This window comes from Sphaeramia orbicularis, chromosome 7, assembly GCF_902148855.1.
Source record: "Sphaeramia orbicularis chromosome 7, fSphaOr1.1, whole genome shotgun sequence".
Taxonomy (NCBI): domain Eukaryota; kingdom Metazoa; phylum Chordata; class Actinopteri; order Kurtiformes; family Apogonidae; genus Sphaeramia; species Sphaeramia orbicularis.
In genome coordinates, this window is record NC_043963.1 from 45,670,294 (window position 1) to 45,697,001 (window position 26,708).

Below are 26,708 nucleotides of genomic sequence, written 5' to 3' on the forward strand. Positions count from 1 at the left end.
TACCTGAACAAATATGAACATCCTGAAATGTCTTAAGTACAATTTTAACAAGATTCTACCTATAACTAAATGTTTTGTGCATTTGTAGATCCACTGTGATCTGTAAGTTATAATGTACATGTGTAAATGATAAACTGAGGCAGAATATTGTTAAAATTACACTTATTTTTTTCAGTTTGTTCATGTTATTCACATCTTTTGAAAGGATAGTTTGTAGATGTAAACCTGTTCATAATGTAAATTTACTTTTTTCGCTCTAAAACACAGAGAAAAGTTTGGAGTTGACATTATTTATATATTATTATGTTATTATTTCACTGGTTTGGCCCATTTCAGATCAAATTTAGCTGAGTGTAACCCCTGAACTAAAATGAGTTTGACACCCCTGTTGTAGAAGATGACGGTGTTTCCACACTAACTACAGAGCCTCTGAACGTCTAAATGGATCATATCTGATGACCATTAAAAGATGACAAACCGCATTTTACATAAATTATTTCCATGTATTGATAGAATTAGTGGATCAGTAGGTATTAAACAGTTTAGATCAGTGGATGCTTTTGGTCACTGGTGGATATTTGGGTCTTTCTGGGTTAATATGTCTTCCTCTTCCTCTCATGAGCCCACTGTGGTTTTCAGATATCCCTTAAACTGTGCCAGTGGAGGCATTGTCATCCTGGAACAGACCCATCCCATCAGCTTTTTTCCTGTAATGCTTTATATTTTGCTTTTTTTCTCCAGTGAAAATCAGGTGTTTTCCTATTTCTAATTTACTGATTATGTAGATGTCCATTAAAGCTCAGGTTAAAGTTAGGGTTATTATTTCAGAAACAGAGAAAACGGAACAACAAGTGACTTTTTCAGCAAATAAATCAATAACTGAAAGTAAAAACAAGTTTCTACAATGACTGTCATTTATTAAACTCCATGGGTTTTACTGGTGAATCACTGTTTTAAGTTTTTATTCATTTTCTTTTCTTCATGTAATTCATTATTGTCATTTTTGTTCTTTTTATTAATTTTACTTATTATTTTATTTTAGTCATTACTTTGACTGTTTTTGTTCATTTTGCTGCTTATTTTCTTCTTCTTTTTTTTTAAACATTATTTTAGTAAATGTTTTGCTTATTTTTTACATTATTGATTATTTTGTAGGTTTTTAATTCTTTTTTTTTTTTTTTTTTTCTCATTTTATCCACTGCCATTTGTCAAACTCCATGTTGTAGAAGATGACGGTGTTTCCACGGTAACTACAAAGCCTCTGAACATCTAAATGGGTCATATCTGATGACCATAAAAAGATGACAAACCGCATTTTACATAAATTATTTCCATATATTGATAGAATTAGTGGATCAGTAGGTATTAAACAGTTTAGATCAGTGGATGCTTTTGGTCACTGGTGGATATTTGGGTCTTTCTGGGTTAATATGCCGTCCTCTTCCTCTCATGAGCCCGCTGTGGTTTTCAGATATCCCTTAAACTGTGCCAGTGGAGGCATTGTCATCCTGGAACAGACCCATCCCATCAGGTTTTTTCCTGTAATCTGTCACTTGTGCCTAAGTACATACACTCTTTGTAAACCTGAGTCTATGCATATTAGCTGAGGGATTTGGCTGTTAGTTCATGAACAAGACATAAATATGACATGGTGACCTTTAGATAATCCAATAACAATGTGAAATCCTTTGTGATCATATTATCATTAATGTTGGACCAGATGGCCGTGGATGAGTGGGAAGACGGTGAGGCTTCAGTGTGCGGTGCGCATGTGTGTTAGTGATCTACTCCATGTGGTTGGAGGTCATCCCTCTGTCTTGTTGTTGTTGTTGTTACTGTTTGGGTGGCCACATTAGTCAGTCTTGCTTTCCAGGATGTTGAGCCATACAGCTTAGACTAAATATGCACTGACTGATGAATGATGAAGCGTTCACAGGGTCCGTGGCTCAAGTGGAAAAAAAAAAAAAGCCTTTCAGGTTCATAAATGTGTTGTTGAGTCAGAAAGAGAATAAGATAGAAAGACCTGGAATGTTTCTGAATAATACTCATATATTTTAACCCAAAAAAACCCAGTGCTACTTTCGTGGTAAGTTCCCAAATGAATTTTTCTCTCAAGGCAAGGCTGGTTTATTTCTATAGAACATTTCATGTACAAGACAATTCAAAGCGCTTTACATAAAACATTATAAGCATTACAGCAGGGAAGCAATGAAAAGTATAGGCATGGGAGAATAAAAAAAAACAAAAAAAACAAAAAAAAAAAAACAAAAACAGATAAACAGATAAAAACTTTAAGCTTAAAAGAAACAGTGCAGATCTGAACTGATGAAAAAAAAAACTCTATCCAAATGCAGCCGAGAACAGGTGGGTCTTCAACCTGGATTTAAAATAAACTGTTTCAGCTGATCTGAGGCTTAATGGAAGTTTTTTTTTTTTTTTTTTTCATTTATTTCGTTCATGGGTGTTGCATCAGCAAACATTCAATAACACTGGGTTACAAAAAAATGTTTTTTGCAAGTTGTCTAGGTTTTTTCAACTGAATTAGGACCATTTTGCACCGCTAAATCCAAAAATGACATCTGTTTTTCTCAATCAGGTCAGGTTTTTTTTGCTAATTTGATTTTGAAAAATTTAATCTTCTCACAAAATATAATAATTAATACCAAAATAAGATTGGTAAGCACACTTTATGAAACTTGTGACTTGATTCCTGTTAGGCACAATGGTGTATTCACCGCAGATGTAGCAGAGTACATCAGGCTTATTTTTGCAAGATCTTCTAGTCGAAGCCATTTCATTCACCTGCAATAAAAAAAAAAAAAAAAACATTAATCATAAATTGGCAAAAGTAAAATCTTCAGAACTTGTTTATTGCAAGAAATATGAAAGAATTTTGTATCATATGATGTGAAAATGCCCATAAATGTAAGCAAAAATGTTAAAAAGCCAATATGTAGCATAGTTCAGAAAGTTGACCTGATTGAGCAAAATTAATGTGATTTTTGGATTCAGCACACCAAAATTATCCTAAATCAGCTCAAAAAACTTAAACAATAAATTTGTTGTTGACCAGTGTTATCATCCAGTAAACAAACATGTACACACCCATGCTTGAAAAGGAGCAGGATGAAGAAAATCTTATATTTCCTGCCCCCTTCTAAATAATAATAAACTTTATGGTTAGCCATACACAACTAGCTGTAAAATCATACTGTATAAAGTCAGACAAACCAAACTAAATACATCTGAAGATAATACAAAATGAATACAAAACAAAGTGCAAAACTACATGTCCAGAAAGTACAAAGCATAGGTAAATATATACCTAACGAAATGATGCAAAAACATTATACCAGACCAAAATAAGCAAATAAATATGTCACAAGATGCAATACAATACAAAGCAAAATGTAAAACTTATAACTGTTCATATAATCTCATTGTTCTTTCTTTAAACACTTTTTTTCAGTTGGAATATGTTTTTACAGTCCTTCAGCTCCAGCTCATGTCTTGTTCCAGACTTGTAGAGCATAGAAGCTGAACGTAGCTTCTCCGTGTCTGGTTCTGACTCTGGGAACTGACAACAGACCGGATCCAGATGACCTGAGGGGTCTGGTGGGTTCATACTGGGTCAGGAGGTCACTGATGTATTTTGGTCCTAAACCATTCAGAGCTTTGTAGACCAGCAAAAGAACTTTAAAGTCTATCTTCTCAGTTTAAACTTTCTTAAGTAATTTATCACCATTTATTATAATATTATCCTCTGTATTTTGTGTTTTTTTTTCAAATGAAAACTAGGTATTTTCCCTTATTTAATTAACTGATCATGTACACTACCAGGCAAAAGTTTGGACTCACCTGGTTTTTCTTTATTTTTATGACTATTTCCATTGTAGATTCTCACTGAAGGCATCAAAACTATGAATGAACACATATGGAATTATGTAGTTTAAAAAGGTGGGACAAAACTCAAAGCATGTTTTATATTTTAGATTCTTCAAAATAGCCACATTTTGCTTTTATTACTGCTTTGTACATTCTTGGCATTCTCTTGATGAGCTTCATGAGGTAATCACCTGAAATGTTTTCCAAAAGTCTGGAAGGAATTCCAAATGATGCTGAGCATTTGTTGGCCATCTGTGGTCCATCTCATGTCATTTAAATAAGAAGGTGAGTCCAAACTTTTGCCTGGTAGTGTAGATGTTCATAAAAGCTCAGATTAAAGCTGATGGTTATGATATCAGAAACAGAGAAAAATGAAGAAAATGTGACTTTTTCAACAAAATCTGACATTAACTGAACACAAACCAAGCGTCTCCATCCACTGTCATTGATCCAACTCCATGAATTTTACTGATGAATCAATAGTTGCTTTCCCATTGACCCTCAAATTTGTGCGAATATAACTTGCGCATAAAAAATCTCCCTAATGGAAAAAAACAACACTTTGGCCAAAACTCTTGTTTTTCAGTTAAAAGTTTTTGCACTGGCAAGAGTTGTTTTTTCTGGTGTAGCACAATTGGTATATCACGCAAAACTGCAATGAAAAGACCTTCTTCCGCAACGAAAGTCACTTGAATAAAAAGTGGCTCATGTGCATTTAAAGGGCCAGCACTCAAAACGACCTTTCTGGTGTCATTACTCAGAAATAGGGTTGAAGATGAACCTGTGGAGTTGAATTAATAAAGAATTCATACCCAAACATAGCATTTACAGTTTTTGTAGACCACAGGGAAATGTTTAAAAATGCATAATTCCATTAAAAAAAAGCAAAATATCACTCCTTTAAATCAAATTCCTCCACAGTGACAAACACAGCAGAAGGAGGAAAATGGGCTGCAGCTACAGCTCAGCCTTCTGCTCGTCCATGTGATGCAGTCACACATGTACAAAAATAGGACCAGTGTCCCTGTAACTCACCTGCATGTTCTATCAGGAATCAATAACAGGTTGAATTTGTGAGGTTGTCATGTTCTGTGTCTGTGTTAGAGTCCTGTGGTGTTGATGCAGCTCAATCTCCCAACAGAAGTGGGTGTTACTTTCACTGGAGGAGAACTCAACTAATTAAATCGAAGTCCATATATGACTTCTATCAGTGCTCATTAGTAACTACATTGATATCTGTAAACATTTCCATGTTATAAACCATCAAAATATGACCCATTATAAGTAAAGGCAAATTTTTAATGTTTCAAAAATTTGTCGAAAATTCAAATAACAAATCATCTCAAAACTGTGAATGCTCTTTGTAGACATTGTCCCAAAGAAATTTTTGCCAAATTTCACATCCGTTGCACCAAATTTGCACACCAACGTCCAATCATTACTATTTAGACAATTTGAGGAACATCATAAATTCTAAAGCAAATAAAACCAAAAAACTGTCAAGAGTATAATCGGATTTAATTTGTATAATTTCTATACATACCTCGAGCATTCTTCCTTTTTTTTTTTTACTTACATTGTTTCTATATATTTGAAATGTAAAATATTTTGTAAATTGTGAGATTTTCTATCCCTTTTTTGATCTTTACTACTATGTATATATAATGTTGAAATGTTCATTGTTCAAATAAAAAAAAAAAAAAAATAAAAAAAAAAAAATAAACAAACAAAAAATAACATTGTCCCAAAGAAACTACATGGAAAAATTGAAATGAATCTGACCAGTAGTTTTGGAGAAAAAAAAAAAAAAAACTGTTAAAATGTAGACACTGGTGACCTTGAGTTTGACCCTTCAAGGTCACTCAAGGTCAACAGATCATGGACCCAAATGAAAGTCCATATATGATTTCCTATTGATCTGTAACCATTTCCATGTTATAAACCATCAAAATTCAAAATATACAACACACACACACACAGTCACACACGCATGCGCACACACACACACACACACACACACACACAAACTATCTGCTCTCAGCTAGAGCTCAGCAGCCTCAGTGGGATAAGTGCTATGTGGAGATACTCTACATTGATTACATGAATCACTTCCATTTCAAGACACATTATGTTGAAATGATTGTGCTGCTGTGTGCTTTGGATTTCTGGATGTAATTTTAGGTGCAAACACTTCAGTGCAAGGTTAGCACATTTCTGCTGAGTATAAAACATACATTTTTCACCTCACCTTATTGATCACTTGCTTTTATCACACCTCTGATAGCCCCCTTGGGTTTAATTTATTACTTTTTTGTTGACTCTGGGAATCTTTTACTCTGATAGTAAATGCTGGGTTAGCTCTGATTTTTACAACCACACTTTTTTTTTTTTTTCAAAATAATGCAAGCAACTTCCATCTTTCATATCCCCCCCCCCCCTCCCCTCCTGTGAGCTATAATGCTTATGCTGTCTGTCAATAAACCTAGAAAGAAAAACCTCGTGGCTGAATAGTGGAGCAGGTATCCACCTAAGTCATGAATAATAAAAACAAAACAAACTCTTCTGAGCCTTTTCATATTTGAATCCCCAATCTTCCAAGTGCATTTGTCTAAGAAGCATTCATATTCATTGTCTCTGTCTTTCTATATAAAGATGCAGAGTTTGATCAATATTTCAGTGTGCATTTTATCATATCTACATGTTGCACAGAGGGTTACGAAGTACAATATTACTACGAGGGTCTAAGAGGTCTGAAATCTATCTCCCAACAGTCAGTCTTAACTGTATGCATGTGTGTAATTCCTTATGCAAACATATATGGAATTAATCAGGCTGCTGATTTACTATGCACAGGTAATGAGAAGCTGTTGCAGGGAATACGAAGGGAGAAGTGAATTTACATTTTTAACGGCTGCCGCTGATTGGTTCATCATACGCGCATGTGGACTGACACATGAATGCGCACACATATAGAGTGATAATACAGATGCATGCTCGGGGGGGGACTCACAATTGAATGACTTAATGCCGTATGGATACACCACCCCCACTGTGGACATATAGCCTACATACACATTGCCTATCATGGGCGTGAAAGAATGTTCAACAAGCATTTTCAACATCAAAAGCTCGGCTGCTCCATCATAATTGCTTGCCTTTTATGAGAGGAGTGCACTGTGAATAATGAAATCTCAGTAGTAACAGCAGGGGCAGGGATATGTTTGTGTCTCTTATATGTGCGCACACATAGCCTCCATACACTAACTACCACTATATAACTCCCCCATACTGGTACAAGCCAAGCCCACAGCATGGTGCAGTGCAAACACACTTGCATACTAATACCCCATCCTGCTACTGCCATTCCCATTATGTTGCCATGTGAGTACAATTCCTTCAAAAGAGGACACATAAATGGATCTGTTATATTGTTTTTGACCTATTTCTTTTTTCCTGTTTGAGCCAAAAATGTACGTTTGCGAAGCTCAGGGGAAAAGCCTTCCACCTGCATCATTTGTTGTTAAATCAATACCAGAGCAGTGTCAGATATTTAACCTCTGAACTCTCATCATTTTGCCCCCCCCCCACATGTCACACCTTGGGAATATTGTGCCAAATATGGTACGTTGCTGCACTATAATATTGCGGAGCATGTCAAGTCTGGGTCTTAAGATACTGAGAATAATGGTCTTTTAACCTTTCCACTGAAATGACAGACAGAGGCAATAGAGCAAATGGTGGAGGGGGGGAGGGGGGGGGAAGCAAAGGGCAAGGGGGATCAGATAGTGGGAGACGGGTGAGGTCATTCAACGACAACGCTGTAATGACATTTGCCTCTAAATTCCATTCTGAAAACCTGAAAGTCAAAATGAGGGTTTAACCCAGGGGTGTCAAACATGTGGCCCGGGGGTCAAAACCAGCCCACCAAAGGTTCCAGTCCGGCCCGTGGGATGAATTTGCAAAGTGCAAAAATTACACTTAAGATATTAATACTTAAGGATGTTGAACTCATTTAAGTTGAGGTTCCACATACAGAGCAATGTGATCTCAACTAAAATAATAGCATAATAACCTATGAATAATGACTCCAAATGTTCTTAGTTTAATGCGAAAAACATGTTACATTACAACTATAAATCATGAACTCCAAATTTTTCTCTTAGTTTTAGTGTAAAAACTTACATTAAATTATGAAAATATTAACATTTACAAACTATCCTTTAACAATAAAATGTGAAAAACCTGAACTTTTGAAAGTGAAATTTTAACATTATTCTTCCTGTTATTAACCCTTTCATGCATAGTGGTCACTACAGTGGACAGTTATTCTACAGCTGTTCTCTTATCGTATTTTAAAGGATTTTATTATTTTAGTTTCACATCAGCCAACACGGTGGGCACTCAAGCATCATCCCATACACTGACATTCATACAATTACTGGAACATTGCTTTTGATAAACCTGATCTGCAGTAACATGTTCGAGTGTAAATCAGGTACTTGTTATTGTTGTTAGACTGTCATTAACATTAAGTTTGTTTGTTTTTTTTGCATATAATCTCCATAAAGTGAGTAATAACTAGTATTAGAGTTTGTTAAAATGTGACAAAACATCAGATTAACAATATTTTTAAAAATGATTTCATAATTTTCACACAGTGTATCAGTATATACATGTTTCTTTGCTTCAAAAATTAAACACATGGTGTCCAGCTGAGTAGACATTTTAGCAACTCCATGAAAAATAGGTTCATAAAAAACAATTTCAATCACTTTTTTTTTTTTTTTTCATGCCTAAAGAGGAATAAAAAACACTCAGGAAAAAAAAAAAAATCTCAATTAAGTTTCTCATAATTCATGCATTAAAGGGTTAAATATTTTGAGTCTTTGTAGATCCAACCTGTAATATGCATGTGTAAATGGTAAGCTGAGGTGTAATATTGTTAAAATTGCACTATTTTTCCTCAAGAAATTTCAGTTTTTTCAGGTTATTCACATCATTTTGTTTGGATAGTTTGTAAAAGTACATATTTTCATCATTTAATTTTGATTGCAGTGAAAAAAAAAGAAAAATTTGGAGTCGTCATTATTTACAGGTTATTATGCTACTGTGTTACTGGTCTGGTCCACTGGAGATCAATTTGGGCTTAATGTGGCCCCTGAACTAAAATGAGTTTGAAACCCCTGGTTTAACCCTTTATTGGGCAAGGGACTTTTTTTGGTAATTTCCCTAAACATAAAAATATGGGGCCAATCACGTGCCTCAGTGAGGTCAAGAAGTGTGTTGGTTTTCACTCAGCCAATCAGCAAAGAATAACCTAACATCATAGAACATATCATTGGAGCATTCGACCAATCAGCAGAGACCTGGAACACATCCAACTTCCTGTTTTCTCTGAAGTCAGAAAAAGACACTCATGCTGTTCGGTTAGCTGCACATTTCTGATCAAAACATCAAAATCAACCACAGTACGTCAGTGAAACACATACACATTGGATACAGTCAGTGTTTCCTGTGGAACTCATCTGTTGGTGTGGTGGTGTGTAATGGGGGGTGCATGCGCGTGCGTTTCGTCGGTGGGTGGGTGGGGGGGTACACGCGCATGTGACCAACCTCCAGGGAAAATGCTCCGATTCTACGATCCAGTACTGACCCCGCATTTGTGCATGTATTTAGTCTGGGATGCACCGCTCCCACAAACAGATGTCTGTGCGTATGGTCTGTGTGTGGCTCCACCATGGCCCTAAAGCCATTCTAACTCATTAACGCCATGATCCGGTTTGATGACTGTCTATCCCAGCCGTGGCGTCACAGCGCGGACAAACCGGCGGCCTTCAGACAGGTGTGGACAGGTGGACAAGGGCAATTAACCGACAATTAATAATTTAATCGAGCTGTAGAAAAATTTAAAAAATCATGAAGTCAATTGGCATTTTGAACAGAGTTCGTTCATTGATAAATCATTCTTGTTTCTTGACTTTTTATTATTGCTTAATTTATCCTTACATTATTTATTGCAATACTGTTTAGGCGGCAACCTGTCCCATGTATCTCAATAAGATTCTGTTAATTCAAAAGAAATTTTTAAGAATGATCAGTTTTTCTAGGAGACTCGACTCATCTGCTCCTCTTTTCAAAAAATTCAATCTTCTCTCAGTTTTTGATGTGAATGTTTCCCAGACCTGTGTCTTCACGTACAAATATGCCCACTTAACTCATATTCTTCCTAAAGTTTTTCACAATTTCTTTATGTTGTCTTCTGTTATTCACAACTTTCCGACACGATTTGCAAGCAAATTTTATCTTCCGTACTGCCGAACTTCAGTCTGTCAGTATTCTCTGAAATATCGTGGACCAAATCTGTGGAATAATCTAAGACCTGAACTTCAATCAACATCTACTTTATCATTGTTTAAAAAGTATCTGAAAAGGACTTTAATTCATGAAAAAATGTAAGGCTGTATATCACTTGATTTGTATTTGATGATTTTTAATGTGTGTGTGTGTGAGCTGGAGGAGGTGTCTGGGGAGAGGGAAGTCTGGGCATCCCTGCTTAGACTGTTACCCCCGCGACCTGGCCCCAGATAAGCGGTGGATAATGGATGGATGGATGGATGGATTTTTAATATGGATTACATCTTTATTGTTTTTACTTTAGTTTATTATTTCAGTTATATTGTATTTTTTCTTTATTTTTTTTGTGTATTGTTCATTTCGGGGGAGGTATTCATATAAGCCTTCTTATGTTTATGTTTATGTTTACGCATTTGGCAGACGCTTTTTTCCAAAGCGACTTACAGGGGAAAACCAATTAAATCACTCAATCAATCAAATCTTATTTATATAGCGCCAGATCACAAAAAAGTTATCTCTTGACATTTTATATATAGAGTTGGTCAAAACCAGACTCTAAGTCAATTCTACAGAAACCCAACAGAATCCTCCTGGAGCAAACACTTGTGACTGGTGACAGTGGCGAGGAAAAACTTCCCTTTAACAGCAGAAACCTCGAGCAGACCCAGACTCCTGGAGGATGGCCGTCTGCCTTGACCAGTTGGGGTTAAAGAGAGAGAGTAGAGAAGGGGAAAAAGAGAGAGCGATAGAGATAGGGACTGGGGGAGAGGGGGAGAAGGGGGGAGTAGGGGGAGACACATGGAGGCGGTTGAGGATGAGTGAGTGGTGATGATGAGGGCAGGGAAGAGGCCGGACCACCGCAGCAGGTCCAGAGATAATCGTGAAAGAATCTGTGGTTGTCCTGGGAAAAACCTTATTAGAATATTTAAAATGGAATGTTTGAAAGTGCTAGGACAGGAGGTGCTCTCGGAAGAGCTGGGTCTTCAGGAGCTTCTTGAAGATAGGCAGGGATGACTCTGTTCTTGTAGCACTTGGTAGAGCGTTCCACCAACGTGGAACGACCCATGAAAAGAGCCTGGATTGTCTTGTACAAGGTCTGGGGACCACCAGACTACGTTCCCCAGACGAGCGGAGTGGTCGTGGGGCGACATAAGCTTTTATTAGTGCACCTAAGTAGACAGGAGCAGACCCACGGAGAATTTTGTAGGCTAGGATTAAAGATTTGAATTTGATGCGGGCAGCTATGGGTAGCCAGTGTAACTCAATGAGTAAGGGGGTGACATGTGCCCTTTTAGGCTGATTGAAGACCAGACGTGCTGCTGCATTCTGGACCATCTGTAGTGGTTTGACAACACAAGCTGGGAGGCCCGTTAGAAGAGAATTGCAGTAGTCAAGACGGGAGATAACCATAGTCTGCACCAGGAGCTGGGTGGCCTGTTCGGTTAGGTTCTTTTTGGCTTCTAACCTCTCCTGCACAATTTTGTTACTTGTTTGAATGTTGCTGTTTTTTCCATTGCTGTTTTCATTTTGTGCAAATAAAAAAATATAAAAATAAAAATATTAAAAATATTAAATTATTATCGACAATTAATTGTTAGTCAATTAATTGTTTACATCCCTAGTTGCAAAATACTGTTTATAAGTGCTACTAACTTATCATATATCTTCTTGTCTTTTGAAAGGTGACCTAAAGGTTTGTAGCTTGAAGTAGATGTTAAATTAACAAGGCTATCCAGTGTTCGGAGTTGGCCGTCATGTGTCCCCAATAAATAAATTACTTCACTATTTAGAAATCATGTGAGGTGATGTCAGTAAAATGCAGACAGCTTGCATATGGTGTGCTGTAATGCTTTGCTCAAGGACATTTAAGGCAATGGAGGGGGTTTAATTGAGGACTGCTCTGAGAGTATTTGGAGTAAAACTAATGTGAGTGGAGCGCTGGACTCCAAATGAAATCTGCAACTTACCAAAAATAGAAGGAAAAGCACTTTTTGGTTACAGCATCACATGACCCTGATAAAATTGTTGTTAACCCTTCGGCTACATCCAGAGGACAACGCTTGTGGTATTTTTCTTTAGCGGATTCGAAAAGTTTTGCGTCCATACATGTATTGTTTCAAGAAATATCAGTGTCTAGATGGAAACAGGAAAACTGGGTTAAAACAGTGTAATACATATGCCACACCTATATGTGGCGCTGTACACAAACACAGACTGAGCTGCAGGATACACTAAAATCACAGAAGAATGCAGGGTCTGGGTCATCCAGGACACCATGGTGGATTTAAAAGTATCCGACGTGTGTAGCTGTTTATGCGTCTCTGCTGGTGGTCGACTTGATACAAGATTACCAGGTTTTGTTGTATTTTTTTTTTTTTTTTTTTTTATTTAACCATGAAAAAAGATCCCATTGAGATTAAGAACCTCTTTTCCAAGGAAGTCCTGGCCAAGAGGCATTATGAAATACAACACACAGTTACAACATGCAATAACTTACAGGACAAGTCAAACTATGAAAAACAAGTGCAAGTCAATGAGTTAGTCTCCAGCGCTTTGAGTTTGGATTTAAAAGCATTCAAGGAGATCAATTCAGTCAGTTTCCAGTCTTTTTAGCAACATATATGCAAGGAGTGTTTGCTCCTGGAGGATTCTGTTGGGTTTCTGTAAATTGGCTTAAAGTCTGGTTTTGACCAACTCTATATGTAAAGTGTCATGAGATAACTTTTGTTGTGATTTGGCGCTATATAAATAAAATTGGATTGATTGATTGATTTGATTGGTTTTCCCCTGTAAGTCGCTTTGGAAAAAAGCGTCTGCCAAATGCATAAATGTAAACGTAAATGTAAGGAGCAGAGTAGACAAATGCCTTTTTACCCAGTTCTGTGCAGGCGTATGGCACAAAAAGGAACAAATGCTCATTTGATCGCAGACAATAAGAGTCAACACTTCTTCTTGTTATTAAACTACAGACCTAGGCAGGCAACAGTCCAAGTATGGCCTTGTAAATAAAGGTAATACTGCTAATAAACTTTGCAGCACCTGCAGCACAAAGACAACTCTGTAATCTGCTGTTGTTGTTACCGGATGTTACGTCCAGGGTTTTCTTCTTCTTGTCACATGGTACTATGACATCATCATTTCCAAAAGTGTTTACAGTTACAGACTAGCCTTTTACAAAAACTGTGAATAACCTGGACAAATACAAACAACCTGAAATGTCTTAAGAGAAGTATGTGGAATTTTAACAATTTTCTGCCTGTTACTAAATGTTTTGTGTATTTGTAGATCCACTGTGATCTGTAAGTTGTGAGGCACATGTATAAATGATAAACTGAGGCGTAATATTGTTAAAATTCCACTTATTTTTCTTGAGAATTTTCAGGTTCATATTTGTTTATGTTATCTTCAAGTACACTTTGTAGATGTAAACATTTTCATTACAAATCTGACTTTTTTCACTTAAAACATAGAAAAAACTTTGGAGTTGACATTATTTATAAATTCTTATCTATTGTTTATATTATTTTACCGGTCCAGCCCACTTTATGTCATATTAGGCTGTATGTGGCCCCTGAACTAAAATGAGTTGGACATTTTCTCTAAAGATTGTTCACCTAAAGGCTAACTAGATACCAGTGGCGATTTCTCACAGACTGCAAGGGAAGCCCGGCTTCCCCTAAAATTATGAAAATTAAATGGTTAAATATGTACGGTTGTGTTGACATTTCATTGACTACAAATGTGTTAGAACACATTCATCTCAAAGATGAGTTCGTTCAGAATCAGCTTTATCACAAATCAACAGACTCAATGTTGTTCACTTCTCATACATTCCTGTTGCGCTGTTTTCTCATTCGATCTCTGCTCAGTGCATTTGTCCGTAGACGCCGGGCGTCTCTGGGCTTCAATGGGACTGAGTGGAACAGTTTTTTTCATTGCCTCAAAGCTGGACAGTAATTGGATAAATGCCACGATGTTGTCCCGCCCCCAGATGCCAGGCGTCTCTGGGGGTGAATGGTTCATTTCTTGCACTGTAAATAAAACACACTCATTGGACTTCTTGTTTCAATTTAACATAATTTCAGCATTTTCTTGTTTCAGTTACATAATTTAATAATTTCTTGTTCGAGTTTAATATCGTTTTGTAGATAGTTAAATCAATCAAACTGTCAGCTAGGTCGGAGTGAAAGAAGCATCTCTTGTTTAAAAAGGCTGAAGTCTTACACCCACAACACACTGGGCCAAGGCCGTCTAAGCAGCCCAGCTCTGCTGGACATTGAGAGGACACTGGTCCAGTCCCTGGAAAAGACGCTGACTTGGTACGATAAGGTCACTGAGCATTTTCTTAAAAAGGAATGGAGGGCCGAATGTATGTTTAAATAACTTGACAATTTTTTTTTTTTTTTTTTTTTGTAAGCTGACAATGAGCTTCCCCTGTCTGAAAGACGAGCAGCCGCCACTGCTAGATACTTGCCACGGCTTATGCCACCCCACTGTTGAAATTACCAGGTTACAGCATTAACACTTTGGCCACCATGTCAATTTCATTTCTTTACCCATGGCAGCTGTTCCTGTCTTTCAAAGTTAATTCAACTTGTTCAGGCCTGAAAATGTCACTGAGGACAGGCCAAGTTAGGGTTAGGGTAAAGAAATTAAACTGACATGGTGGCCAAAGTGTTCATGCTGTAACCTGGCAATTTTGTGGAAAACAAGATGGACGCCCATTGTCCCCTCCCATGACCTTTACTTACTTTACTTACTGCCTTTAATGCCAGTCCTGGCATGTAGGGCAGCAACAAAAGTTCTCCACTTCCTTCTGTCCTGGGCTGCTCTCTGGATGCTGTCCCATGTGTGGTTGAAACTCTCCAGCTCTTTCGCCACCGTCCTCCACCAGGTGATCTTAGGTCGTCCTTGTTTTCTCCTCCCTACTGGTGTCCAGTGTAGTGCTGTTCTTGTTATGTCATTTGGGTCTTTCCTCAGCACATGTCCAATCCACTTCCATCTTCTTCTGAGGATGATGGTTTCCACACACTCTTGTTTGCATTTGTTGTACAATTCCTCATTACCTCCGCCAAGGAGGTTATGTTTTTGCCAGGGTTTGTTTGTTTGTCTGTCTGTCTGTTTGTCTGTCTGTTAGTGTGCAACATAACTCAAAAAGTTATGGACAGATTTTGATGAAATTTTCAGGGTTTGTTGGAAATTGGATAAGGAAGAAATGATTAAATTTTGGTGGTGGTCGGGGGTGGGGGGGCCCACGGGGGGACCCATTTCCAACAAACCCTGAAAATTTCATCAAAATCTGTCCGTAACTTTTTGAGTTATGTTGCACACTAACGGACAGACAGACAGACAAACAGACAGACAGACAGACAAACAAACAAACAAACCCTGGCAAAAACATAACCTCCTTGGCATGGGGGGGGCCACGGGGGGGGGGGCCACTGATCAGCCTTGGCGGAGGTCTGCGCTCTCCGAGTGCTTCTAGTTTGAAATAGTATTTGGCCAGAAGATGTGAAGGATTCTACGAAGACTTTTGGTATGAAAAGTTGACAGTTTCTTCATATCTTTCTTTGTCATTCTCCAGCATTCTGAGCCATATAACAGAGTTGACAAGACACAGTTGTGGTAAAGTCTAAGTTTTGTTTTATGGAGTACTGTTGTGACCTCCATATACTGTTTAGTATGTGAAATGCATTTCTTGCTTTGCTGAGACGGTTATTGATGTCTTTATGTGCACCTCCATCATAACTGACAGTACTACCTAGGTATGTGAAGGTATCAGTATGAGGTAGATTTTCTCCAGTTGCCTGGATTGGAGAGGGATTTGGAATGTTCACACAGTAAAATCACCAGTGTTTATATAACACTTAAAGAGTTAATTTTAACACTACCTCAGTGAACATATGGTCCCTATCTACAAAGTGTAAAATTTACACTGAACGTAGAGTTACATTTCCAGAGTCAACTTTACTCTAGTAAGAGTTAATATTTTACACTACACTACACTAATTAGTGTCAGTCAAGTTTTACACTATGTGAGAAGTAGCACCCATAGTGTTATTCACATTCAACACTGAAGAGTTAAGTGTTAAGAAATAACTTTTCCAGTTTTAAACCTACTTAACACTACATGTCGATAAATAAATTACTCCAAAGAGTGTTGATTTCTAACTGCCTCCTGCCGGTGTTACATGTGATGTACTATAGTCCCAGTGTCTGCAGGGGTGAAAAAAAGATAACATTATTTCTGTACCCAATTTATTCCATGTGAAAATGAAATATTGCAATTAAAAGTAAACATAAAATGACATGTAAAATGAAAGCCACCGACCTGATATCACGTTTTCCATTTGAAATTCGGTATTTGAAAACACGCACCCAACATTGACGACGACGACGCAACTATATTCTGGCACACAGAATCTGCTTGGATGAAATAACAAAAGCAATAGTTTATTTACACAAACTTACAAATGCAATTTTTCGATGTGAGGAAGATGGCGATGCCAGAGTCCAAATTCCCACTCAGTTTGAGCACGGAGGTAGGTGGGCGGGGCTTTTCAGAGTCATTATTTTTTAACACTGAAAGGTATCTTGCTCTTATCGGTGTTGAATTAACTTTGAGAGTCAACAGAAGTTACACTGACAGTGTAAAACCTCTGTAAACTCCAATTATTTTCACCGACACTGGAAAGTTATCATATTAAATTTTACTCTCTCCATTGTTGGAATAACTCCGAAAGAATTAAAATACTTTGACACTGCATTTTTTACACTGGCAAATTTACTGTGCAGGGTCATGATTTCAGAATTTTTTTTGGCTAATCTTCAAACCAACTGCCTGACCAAAGTCACCAAGGGGGGCTGTTTTCTCCTGCATGTGATGGTGGGTGTGTGAAAGCAGGGCAAGATCGTCTGCATAGTCTAAGTCTTTAAGAACTGAGAAGAGTGTCCATCGAACGCCTCTATTCCGATCTTTAGTTGTTTGTTTCAGGACCCAGTCAATCGAAATGTTGAAGAGCATTGCTGACATCACACATCCTCGTCTTACACCTGATTTTACATGGAATGTCTGTAAGCTATTGCCCACTCTGCATGTGAAGTTATTGTAAAAACTCTTGATTACAAGGACTATCTCTTCAGGTATTCCATACTGGAGTAGTATCTTCCAGAGGCTCTCATGGTGGATAGAGTCAGAAGCCTTCTCAAAGTCGACAAAGTTTACATACAGTTCTCTTTGCCACTCTGTGCACTACTCTATCTACCCATGACCTTTGATTGGATTTAAATCCCACCGCTACTTCACGCAAACCAGTTTTAACTTGGATTGTGCAGTTTGCCCCTGATCACTCATGCATGAAAACCTGGGTCTGTAAATTTGGACAAATATCCACCAATCCCCTACCTACCGACGTCTGTAAAAGAAAATTCCAAAAATTGTCAAATGCAGAACTGGGGGTAATTTTTTAAAATGTATAGGTTTTTTTTTTTTTTTTTTTTTTGATACACCCTGTATTGCCCAAATGTGGTCAGGAAAGCAAAACAAAACAAAACAAAAAAGCCCAACTTTGGTCAACAGCTTCAGTCCACAAACCAGTCAAATATGTAACACAGACTTTGTCCATTTTTTATATACAGTCTATGATCCCAATGCAGCTTCTGTCAACAATAGTCCACATGAGTATTTTTAGGGATCCATTTCTGGGATGTCCCGACCAGACAGACTGTGGTGTCTGGTTGGAACATAAGAATACTGCAGAGTGGTCACAGTCAGCTCCAACTGCACTGGAGCCATATGTTCAGATTTCACCAGTCCTAATGTAATTTTAACATCAAGTCTGAACTCCCAAAATGGCACTTTGAAGAGGCAAGGATGAATGGATGTGTTCATTTACAGACTTAAATAATCAGAGACAGAAATGCAAGAGCAAACACACACATTCACACAAACACACTAAAACACACACATGTACTAGTACCCAGGACTCTATTTGTCAGTCTGCATGTGTTCAGATGCTGATAAAGTGGACGCTACATGGGAATTCTCCATCATTGTCTGTTTCCAATTTAAATCACAAATTGTATTCACACAGGTCTTTCACGAGGAAACAGCTCTTGATAATCCATCATTTCACAGTCGGAATAGGAAAAGAAACAAAGCAGTCAGCCCTGACAACGTGGAACTATTTCATGAGCTGCACCTAATAAAACTGAAGCAATGAAACAGACAAAAGACGTCCAAATTGAAATCACAGCAGTGTATGTAAATAAACTGGCTAAAATTTGCTGAGAGGTCTTATTTATGTCTTTGTGCCTAAGAAATCAATATAAGTGAATCCCTAAAAGAACTTTGTGTTGGTAAATGCAAGTTATGCAAATTTACAGGATTTCAGTTCTGTTGCAACATGTTGATGGTCATATGAACTATGTTTTCAGGTCAAAAATGTCCAATTTCATCACAATTAATGCTATATTTTCATGTCACAAATGGCCAAGTTATATTTAAACTGAATTTACCTGAAAAACAAATATTCTATTCTTTTAGAATCCCCAGTTTTTCTTACAAGATTCTATCCTACATATCACATGTTTTATTTTTACAGGTTCAATATGGAGTATGGTGCTGATCCATCCTGCTTATGTTACGCCAATACATACATTAAGAATGTCACACGTCACTTTTTAAATCAACAGTTTTCTAATACTAAGCATTTTTATGAAGAAATAACAATTCTATATTGTTATTTACTCTTTAGTCTGATGATAAACTATACAATAAATAATTATGATCCTAGTTTTTGCACAGGGATCATTTGTGGAAACGGTGACATGGCTGCCGAGCATCAGTATGATGGGATCTGTAACAACCATGTCACATCCGTCCACTGCCACATTTTGTGTTTTTGTGTCAGCTGTTTTTGTTTTAGATCCACAATACTAACATTTATGAATAAGAGGAAAATTAGCAATAGTAAGTATATAAGTTTATTCCTAATAAAGTACTGGTACTGACCAGAGCATCATGGGTAATGTCACGTCTGTCCACCAGCAAAAGTTTTCACATACACGTGCTATTCCAAATCCAATTTTTCTGAAAATATAGCTTCCAGTGTCAAATAATATCAGTAGTCTGTGTACAAATGGATTAGCATTATTTCAACACAGTTCTATGCATTTCTTACAACTTTTTTTTTTTTTGACAAAAATGGCCACTCATTTGACCCTCTAAGTAAATTTTAGCCAAAATATATACTACAGGGGTGTAAAAACTCTTTTTAGTTCAGAGTTCAGCCGCTCTGAAATAACCATACTGGACAAATACCATGAAGAAGAGTAAAGTTTTTTGAGAAGAAGAAGAAGAAAGTCAGTAATAACAAGGGATGGGAAACGTTAAGAATTTAACGATTCTGATTCCATTATCGATATTGCTTATCAATCCGATTCCTTATCAATTCTCTTATCGATTCTCATTAGGTGAGGGAATAAAAGAGTACAAACAGGTGTGTTTGCATTAACTGTGTTTTATATTTACATCTCTGCACAGAAAATATAACATATACAGTATATACAAATAATAATAACAGATGACGCCGGCCTGGTTCAGGCAGGGGGGCGTACAGTGAAAGTGAAACTAAAGACTCTTTACTAATTCCTCAATTGCCACATTTCTACTACGTGGAACCGGTTCGACTCGGCTCGGCTCCCGTTGTTGTGCACCTCATTTCCTTTCCCTTCTTACCTTCGGAAACTTGTATTTGAGGAGTTACGACGTTTGTTGCCCGCACCGGAACCGGCCCGGCATTCACTCCGCCGCTACATTCACAAGCGCCGCTAAGTAGAGTATCAAATACGTGACATTCCTGTAAATAAGTCACATGCTGTGGACAAATGTTTGAGCAGATTGGAGGGATTCCACCCTTTTGAAGAAATGGAAGCTTTGCGAGTGTTCCAGTGGACCTGGTGTCGGCTTTTTAGACAGTTTCTGCCTCAACGCCATGTTGGCTACGTTCCGACCAAAACAATTCAGCGTACACATGATGTCATTGCGCATGCACAACGAAGGCGGAATCGATAAGCAGAATCGTTAAGCAGGCAGGCAAACGATTCCAAGGAATCGAGCTGCTGGGAACCGGTTCTCAAAAAGAACCGGTTCTCAATTCCCATCCCTAGTAATAACAAACACGGAGACGACAGAGTTAACACTAATGTGATACTAATGTTGCAGCGTTTTCGCTATTACGGTTTAAAAGCTTAGCTTCAGGAGGTAGAGAAAAGATAAATTAGTGATAAGTTTCATTTTCACTTTCGCTGATGGCGGTCCACACTGCTCCGTACTCCTGGTGGTATTGTCCTTCTGGGTACGCATCCACCAGCACCTGGAAAATGGATGGAATGTACGCAGAAGACGGACAGAATGCTGCGTCCGTATCTGTCTGTGTCTTTAACATTACTTTCATACCATAATTTATTTTGAAAAATCGCCACACTCCCCATATGTTATTCCACCACCGCGTACCTGCTGCACTGAACTGTGAATGTCACATGGCCGTAAGTGGTATCGGTGCATTTGTATCGGATTACTTTTACGAGTACAAATACGAGTACACACAGTTAGTATCGGAGTCGATGCCTGTTACTTGTATCAGTATTGGTGCATCACTACTACTTACTGTATATCCTGCTAGAATTAATCATGAAAGGAAAAAGAAATGTGTTTGACTGTACTTGTACATGACTGACCTGGTTTGTTCCAGGAGTGTCTGTACAGAAGAGGAAGCATTTTAGATTAATTTAAACCCCCCCCAACAAAATAAACCATCTCCATGCTGGCTGACGTGAATTATTTTAGTGTCACTTTTAGCAACATCTCACATCCTCAGGATGTCTGCTGTTAATGCGTTTGCTTTCACAGGTTCTTCATTATTGTCAGCGTTTCGTTAATCTGATGTGTCCAGATGGCATGTTGAGTCAGTCAGTTGTATAGGCTCATATTCACATACGGACATAATCTTCACATACATTCATGCACTTAATCTGCAGTGTGCGGGTCAGACGAGGACAGCATATCCTCAAGGCATACATTTTCCTGTATTTGGTTCAACAAATATAAATAATGCACCACAAAAGGAAGCTGAGGCTAAATGATCCAGACTTAATGTATGCACAGTTTATATCTATGTGTGTGTGTGTGTTTTTGTGTGTGTGTTGTTTGAGGCATAGCTGTTTGTCTCATGTGGTGTGTACATAGACTCACAATGTGACACTGGATATAGAGTTCAGTTTGGCAGAATGTCAACATTTAAATATCACAGTCATATCTTATAACAGGAACTTAGTAATATAAAGCAGAGACCTGTTTTGCAGTTTTTCCTTTTTTATTTTATTTCCTTCTTAGATATTCTAAGACACAAAAAACACCAAAATCATGCAAAGGGGCTGCTTCGGTGGAGGCATATTGTTTCACATACTAGTGAGATGCTGAAATTACAATCCAGGAAGTCCAGTTCATGTGACCTGTTCATGGGTTTTAGACTCCTCAGATGCCTAGTGTGGTGGTTAATAATGAGAAGAGGTAGGACTTTACAGTGTCACGGCATTTTTTTTTTTTTTTTAAATCTACTTTTATGATAGCAAGCAAAAAGATCAGATTATTATTATTATAACCTTTTTTTAACCAGGAAAAAAAGCTCATTGAGATTACATATCACTTTTTCAAGAGTGTCCTGGCCAAGACTGCAGCAGAACAGCAGTGTGCAACAGGATAGGCTGTGAACTGCCAATGAAATGCATGTCCGCCTTCTGTTTCCATCTCCCACACTGCATTGCACAGGTCATCTCAGGTCCTGACCATTAAAATGTTACGTATCTGTTGCACTCCATGAAGCAACACAGCAGCAATGCCACCCACAGTCAAATCTAAACCTATGGATGGTTTTGTGAAGTTCTTCTGCTCTTCTGCATTCAATAGTGGGTCTGTTAAAGGTTTACTTGTGAGGCAAAAATAAAACCTAAAATCTAAATGAAAATAAAATGCAATGATTTGCAACTTTTGTAAACATATTTTATTCACCATTGAAAACATCAAAACTTCTTAAATGAACCATTTTAAGATTTTTTTTTTTTTTAAGTATTAGAGCACAGGTGTCAAACATGCGGCCCGGGGGCCAAATCTGGCCCGCCAAAGGGTCCATTCCGGCCCTTGGGATGAATTTATGAAATGCAAAAATTACACTGAAGATATTAACAATCCTTTTAATTCAGGTTCCACGTTCAGACCAATTCAGTCTCAAGTGAGTCAGACCAGTAAAATACTATCATAATAACATAGAAATAATGACAACCTGCAAAGTTTTCTCTATGTAAATGTAAATATTTTCATGTCCATCTATCCATCCATTATCTGCCGCTTATCCGGGGCCGGGTTGCGGGAGTAACAGTCTAAGCAGGGATGCCCAGACTTCCCTCTCCACAGACTCCTCCTCCAGCTCTTCCGGGGGGACCCCGAGGCGTTCCCAGGCCAGCCAATACACATAGTCTCTCCAACATGTCCTATGTCTTCCCCGAGGCCTCCTCCCAGCGAGACATGCCCGGAACACCTCCCCAGGGAGGCGTCCAGGAGGCATCCGAAACAGATACCCGAGCCACTTCAGCTGGCCCCTCTGGATGTGGAGGAGCAGCGGCTCTACTCCAAGCTCCTCCTTGGTGACTGAGCTCCTCACCCTATCCCTAAAGGCGGCCTTACACTGTGCGAGTTTAGAGACGATTTCTCACTTGTGCGACTCTTTCTGGGATCGGGCCCGATGTGCCTCTAATCGTGTGTCGTGCTTCATGCAGTGTACATGGGGTAAAGAGAAGCGATTAGCACCTCACGACCACCTCACGACCAGCAATCGTGTGTTCGCAAGGAAAACAGAGCTGTTTGAAATCCTGCTCGCTCCTCGTGAGTGTATCGTACTGTCAAAGCAGTGCCACGAACCGATGTGCCTCAAATTCTCACACTGTGCATGCGCGAACACAGACGCATACAGTAGCGTACAAGCTAACAGTAGCTGGCTATTGTCCTAGTGCAGTTTGGCTGTTGCAGCTTACCTCTAGTTCCTGGATGACAGCCCATACTGTCCACGTCTGGACAACCAATGCCTGCACCGAACACATCGTTGTCTTTTCTTCTTTTTTTATTCCTCACAGATAATGGCACATATTACCAAAGCAGCTCGTTGGTTTTTGTTTAGCACTACCATTTCGTGACTCACGCCAATGCACAATCGTCTATATGCACTTTTACGGATTCCTTGGTATTTTAACGTTGTATTTCCGGATACAAAACTCAAACGTGTCATGCGTCCTGTGGTGTATGGTCCTACAGTGTGAGCAGTCAGGTCGCATACGAGCATCGGTCCGTGCAGTGTGAGAACAGGAATCGTGAACCTGACTGTACGACTGATTCGCACAGTTTGAGATGGAGCTGCGTGCAACGATCGAAATAATCGCACAGTGTATGGCCGCCTTAAGGGTGCGCCCAGCCACCCTGCGGAGGAAACTTATTTCGACCGCTTGTATCCAGGATCTTGTCCTTTTGGTCATGACCCAAAGCTCATGACCATAGGTGAGGGTAGGAACGTAGACTGACCGGAACATTTTCATGTATTTACACTAAAACAAAGATTAATTTCTCAAAAATATCTGAATAACCTGAACAAATATGAACAACCTGAAATGTCTTAAGAGAGATAAGTAAAATTTTAACAATATTCTGCCTGTTATTAAATATTTTGTGTATTTGTAGATCCACTGTGATCCGTAAGTTATAATGTACATGTGTAAATGATAAACTGAGGCAGAATATTATTAAAATTACAGTTATTTATTCAGTTTGTTCATGTAATTCACATCTTTTGAAAGCATAGTTTGTGGATGTGAACCTTTCCATAATGTAAACTTACTTTTTTCAGTCTAAAACATGGAGAAAAGTTTGGAGTTGACATATAATAACATAATAATATATGAATTTTACTGGTCTGGCCCACTTCAGATCAAATTTAGTTGAATGTGGCCCCTGAACCAAAATAAGTTTGACACCCCTGTAGCCCCTGTATTAGAGCCATAAAATAATTTAGGTATAATTTTGCATATTGTGCCTCATTTAAATAGTAATCCACTGATTTTGTCTTTATATTAGGATCGTGAGATAGTTTTGTACGTAATCTTTTTCTAATATTAATTTAGCGTAGTATTTATAAATAATCAGCCCATCTGTGTTCTATTAGTTCTGTCCTGCTACTGCAAGCTGACCCTCTGCTGTAAAACGCAGCTAAGTGTAGTAAAGTGATGTGAGGACACCTGCAAAGCACCTGCTCTGAGGGGAGAGTCATTCCATTAAGCAGGACAGCCACTACAGTCATCTACTGGTACCTGTTGATCCGTCAGCATCTTAGTAGTGTCTGTTTAGTTAATATTGAAACTTAATTTGGATATAGAAGTAAAGAACACTTTAACTGTCAACTTAGTTTTTTAAACCTTTTTTCATTTTTCCCTTATTCTTGGAATAAAGAGACAGATCACTTTATAATCCATCTGCCTTTTTTTGTCTTCCTTGTTTCAAATTATACTTGGAACGCATGAGACAGAAAACTTCACATCCTGCAAGAAGTGGCAAAGGAGGTTTTGGCTTTTTTGTTGCCACAACAAAAAGCTTTATTTAACCAGGAAAAACAAACTAAGAAAACATTCTCATTTACAACTGTGGCCTGGAGAAAGGCAGGGCCTTTTGAGGGAGAGGGAAAAGGGAGCTTAAAAAAAAAAGCAAGATTAAAATTAAACAAACGGGGCAATCAAAACACTAGAATTAGTTAACAAGTTACTAAATATTTACAACGACAGCTAAAATTACGGTGGCCCTGACGTGCAAAACACGAACGCAAAAGAGAAAACACAAACGCAAAAATGAAAACATGAACACAAAAGTGAAAACATGAACACAAAAGTGAAATCACAAATGTAAAAGGAGAAAACATGAACGCAGAAGTGAAAATGCAAAAGTGAAAACAAATACAGAAAAGAAAACACAAATGCAAACATGAAAACACACGCAAAAATGAAAACACAAAAGCAAAAATGAAAATACAAATGCAAAAGTGAAAACATGAAAGCAAAAATGAAAACACAAACACAAATGTGAAAACACAAACGTAAAATTGAAAACAAATACAGAAGTGAAAACACAAATGCAAAAGGAGAAAACACAAATACAAAAATTAAAACACAAACGCAAAAGTGAAAACACAAACGCAAAAATGAAAACACGAATGCAAAAAGTGAAAACACGAATGCAAAAGTGAAAATGCAGAAATGAAAACAAATACTGAAGAGAAAACACAAATACAAAAATTAAAACACAAACGCAAAAGTGAAAACACAAACACAAAAATGAAAATGCGAACACAAAAGGGAAAATGCAAAAATGAAAACAAATACAGAAAACACAAATGCAAAAATTAAAACACGAACGCAAAATTGAAAACATGAATGCAAAAGTGAAAACACAAATGCAAAAGTGAAAACACAAATGCAAAAGTGAAAATGCAAAAATGAAAACAAGTACAGAAGAGAAAACACAAATACAAAAATTAAAACACAAACGCAAAATTGAAAACATGAACGCAAAAGTGAAAACACGAACGCAAAAGTCATCAGGAGATAAGATAAGATAAGATAAGATAAGATAAGACTTTATTCATCCCTCAATGGGGAGTTGTGTATCAGTGCTAATTATTGGGCAGTGGATGTGGGACTGTAATCCTTCAAGGACAAATATGACAAAAAATGCAAAAGACTGATCGGAAAAAGAAAAAGCTTTTTTTTTGTGAAGCTATCAGCAGAGCACGGGGATACAGAATTGACGAGAGAGCTAATAATTGTTTGTGGGCGGACGGCCTCAGCGGTTTATGTGTAGATATAGACTGAAGTTGCCAGATTTGGGTAGTTATTGAAGCGTATTTTACAGACTGACTGGAGCAAATTAGTAGGTACAGGCATCTAAAACCTTGGCATCACTACAAACAAGTCCTTACCTCGTCTTTCAAGCTTTCTTTTAATATTCTTATTATCCTCTTCAGTCTAATTTAATTTAAACATGGAAATGCAAAACCCTTAATGCTTTTGATAAGACACTGTTCCCATCTGTACTTGTGTAATTCATTGTATTATTAGCTACATGACATGTAACAGACATGAAGAGAGACCAAGGAGACAATGGTATGGGGCCAAAAAGAGAATATGATTGACATTTGTTTTTAATAAACACTTCTGCCTGAGGCTACTTTCAGAATGACTGTGTGTGAAAAGGGATTCAAAGGAATATACATGTTAGGCAGTGCCATGCTGGGTGGGTGGGTGGGTGGGAATTTGGATGGAAGGAGGGGAGGGGAGGGAATGAGGGGGAGGGATGAAGGCATAAATTGGTGTTTGTG